Raw genomic sequence first — 4,178 nt, 5'->3', positions numbered from 1 at the left:
ATAATTAAAGCATAGTGATTAATCACAAAACAATATGTAATTATGTATGTGTTTTCCGATGGTCTTAGGCGACCCCTGTGAAAGGGTCGTTTGACCCCCAAAGGGGTCACGACCCACAGGTTGAGAACCGCTGTTCTAGAGAAAGAAGTATGAGAGGAATGGATCAGGTTCTAATTACTGCATCTCTAGTATATGAAAAATGAATGTGAAACCAAATAAATGGGAAGATATTGAATTTTTCCAGCTATCAAAAATACAAGGTAAAATATTAAAGTAAGGTGTTAATCTATGATAAGACCAAACAAAACTCAATAGAAAAATATAGAGCCTTAGGGAACTTGTTGTAATTTTACATATTTTTGTGTCTACACTGGAATCAGCAACTGGGAATACAATTTAGCAATACATCTTAATAATTTTAAAGTTTTTCCTTAATATTATTCCTGTAAATATCTAACAGAATAATTTAAAAGAAAATAATGATGTTTGTGAATAAAAATGTTGGTTGCATATTTGTATCTAATAAAGTATAGTATGTTAATGTTATAGATTATTTTTCAATATGTAAAACTATTCTTATACTTTCTCTCTTACATTGTGTTACTAATCCCTTTTGCAAAAGTCAAAACCTTAGCATACTTTGTCCATCTGTAATCATAGACAATCAAATTAAATGTCTACCCATAACTTTCTCTCAATTGTAAGTACCAACATTTTTGGTTCCCATTTAGATACTCCTACAAAATGAGGCAATGAAAATATTCTCTTCTACAGAAAGTTATAATGAGTGCAGATTTAGTTGAATACAAAATTTAGAATAATTAACAGGGAAAGTCTTAAATGGTTTCACTCTGCAAAGGCCCAGCAGTGTGAACTCCAAACCAAAGGGGTATTTTACAAGTTTTATTTTAATCATTATGTTTCATTATTATGATGTCTAACATGCAAAAAAGGGAAATAATATAATTCAATTTTATTCATCCACTCAGAAACAAAATCCATTCCAATTCAGGACATTGGTTGTATATGAGAACGGATGGTGTGTAATGGGACGAATAACTTCTATTTCTTTTGCATTTCATGCCCTGTGTTTTTTCCTCTAAAGATTACAAATAAAGAAAGCTGATTCTACTGTTCTGCTAATAAGCTGCTTCAAGAAAAATTCTAAAATGCAAGTTAAAATCTCTATAACATTTACAGCAATTTAGCAAGATTGAAACAATTATGTTTTAATGGGACTTTAAAATAATAGTTCTGGTGCTTACAGTAATGTTTAGTGACAAGCAGCTCTTGTGGACCAAATGACGTTAAAATTTGAGGTAGCAAATATGAGACAAATTTACCTGCATAAAACCTTTACATTAAATATATCAAATTCCTTATCAAATTTAAAAAAATAAGTGATTCACCTTTGTGTACACTTAGGTGATTCTGTAGTGATTTTAGTGTAGTTTATTAGAAAATCACAATGGTTGTTAAATAAACAGTAGGAAATTAATGTGGCTGAACTCCTTCAGCTTTTTCTTGACTGGGAAGCTCTTTATTTCTCCTTCAAATTCAAATGATTGTGTTGCTGGGTAAAGCAGTCTTGGTTGTATGTTCTTGCTTTTCATCACTGAATATTTCATGCCAATCCCTTCTGGCCTAAAATGTTTCTGTTGAGAAATCAGCTGACAGTCTCATGGGTGCTCCCTTATAGGTAACTAGCTGTCTTTCTTTTGCTGCTTTCAAGATTCTCTCTTTGTCTTTTACCTTTATCATTTTAATGATAATGTACCTTGGTGTGGGCCTCTTTGGGTGCACCTTGTTTGGGACTCTCTGTGTTTACTGGACTTGTGTGTCTTTTTCCTTTACCATATTAGGGAAGCTTTCAGTGATTATTTCTTCAAATAGGTTCTCAGTCTCTTCTCTGTTCTTGCTCTGATCTTTCTGGTATCCCTATGATGTGGATGTTATTATGCTTTATGTTGTCCCAAATGTCCCTTAAACTATATATATATATATGTATATATACACACATATATTACTGTGCTGCTCTGATTGGGTATTTTCTTGTACCTTGTTGTCCAAAGGGCTGACTCAACCCTGTGCTTCATCCAACTTACTGTTTATTCCTTCTAGTGTATTCTTCATTTAAAATATTGTATTCTTGATTTCTGACCAGTTCTTTTTTATGGTTTCTAGGTCATTTTTATATTTATTGTCTTAGGGTCAAGTTTTCATTGATTTCATCCATTCTTTCCCTAAGTTCTTTGCACCCCTGTGTTCATTACATTCTTTCCCTAAGTTCTTTGCACCCCTGTGTTCATTATATTCTTTCCCTGAGTTCTTTGCACCCCTGTGTTCATTAATTAGATTAGCCAAGATTTGCAACAGCATTATTTATAATAGCCAAGATTTGGAAGCAGCATAAGTACCCATAAGTAGATGAGTGGATTAAAAAACTCTGATACATCTATAAAATAGAATACTATGCTGCTGTAAAAAAGAAGGAACTCTTATAATTTGCAACAGCATGGATGGACCTGGAGAACATTATGCTAAGCGAAATAAGCTAGCTAGAGAAAGATAAGTATCACATGATCTCACTCATTTGTGGAATATAATGAACAACCTAAACTGATGAACAAAAATAGACCCAGAGACATAGAAGCACTGAACAGACTGTCAAACCTCAGAGGGAAGGTAGGAGAGGGTGGAGGGGGAGGTAAGAGATCAACCAAAGGACTTGTATGCATGCAGATAAGCATAACCAATGGACACAGTCAGTAGTGGGGCGAGGGCATGTGCTGGGGGGTGGGAGCAGCCAGGGAAGGTCAATTGGGGGGAAAGGAGATATATGTAACACTTTCAACAATAAAGAATTTAAATTTTTTAAAAAAGAAGAAGAAAAAAAAGGCTTATAGAAAGAAGTCTATAAAGAAATAGTACAACTTGGAGAAGAGTTAATTCTTCCCTAGCCATGGTATGCTTGTTTCTCATGAGCAGACTAACAACAACATGGTTTAGAAAATGAGATTTTTATCACCTTTTATGCAACTGTGAAATTGTATATCTAATAGAAATTCATTATGGGAAGCAATGGCACCTACTAACTGGTTCATGAATCTGTTACATAAGACACTGATGTTTTTGGTAAACGTATTAGGGCACAAATTTTGAACCATGTATTCTCATATTTGCAAGAGCATCTATGTCATTCTCTGCTCTTTGTTGTTTCCATAGCAAGAAAGAGGTTTAAAGAAGGAATAGATTATATGAATGTATGTTATCTTGACAGTTCAGGTCTTATATCATGGGACAACCAGGCCAGCAGGGGGGGCAGTAAGAGGTGACCAGGCCGGCAGGGAGGGGGCAGTTGGGGGTGACCTGGCTGGCAGCAGGGGGCAGTTAGGGGAGACCAGGCCAGCAGGGGGGGCAGTTAGAGGCGATCAGGCTGGCACACAGAGGCAGTGAGGGGTGATTGGGCCATCAGGGGGGACAGTTAGGGGTGACAAGGCAGGCAGGCAGGTGAGCAATTAGGAGCCAGTGGTCAGGATTGTGAGAGGGATGTCCAACTGCCGGGATTAGGCCTAAACTGGCAGTCGGACATCCCCCGAGGGGTCCTGGATTGAAGAGGGTACAGGCTGGGCTAAGGGGACCCCCCCGCCCCGCATGAATTTCATGCACTGGGCCTCTAGTATACATATAAGCATAACCAATGGACACAGACTGGGGGGTGAAGGCCTGAATGGGGGGGTGGGGGTGAAGAAGTCAATGGGGGGAAAAGAGAGATATATGTAATACTTTTAACAAAATATTGAAACAAAAACTTTTCTATGCATAATTAGCTATTTGTTTCTTATGTCTTCTTGATTCAGCTTAAGTAAACTGTTTCTAGGCATTTCTTCAGTTCAGTTTATATAAGTTTCAGACTGGAATTGCCATCCCCCTATCTGTGAGTTAGTATCTATGTCACAGATTTTTTTAAAAGTGAATTTTAAAAAAATTATTTATTTATTAAATTTATTGGCCAACATGAACATATAAGTTTCAGGTGTGGGTTTCTGTGCAAAGATGAATATTAACTTTATATATATACTAGAGGCCCGGTGCACAAAAATTTGTGCACTCGGGGGCGGGGGTCCCTCAGCCCGGCCTGTGCCTCTCGCAGTCTGGGACCCCTCGGGGATGACCAC

Source organism: Myotis brandtii, unplaced genomic scaffold (genome assembly GCF_000412655.1).
Source record: "Myotis brandtii unplaced genomic scaffold, ASM41265v1 scaffold356, whole genome shotgun sequence".
In the NCBI taxonomy this organism is placed as follows: domain Eukaryota; kingdom Metazoa; phylum Chordata; class Mammalia; order Chiroptera; family Vespertilionidae; genus Myotis; species Myotis brandtii.
This window is presented reverse-complemented; position numbering follows the sequence as displayed.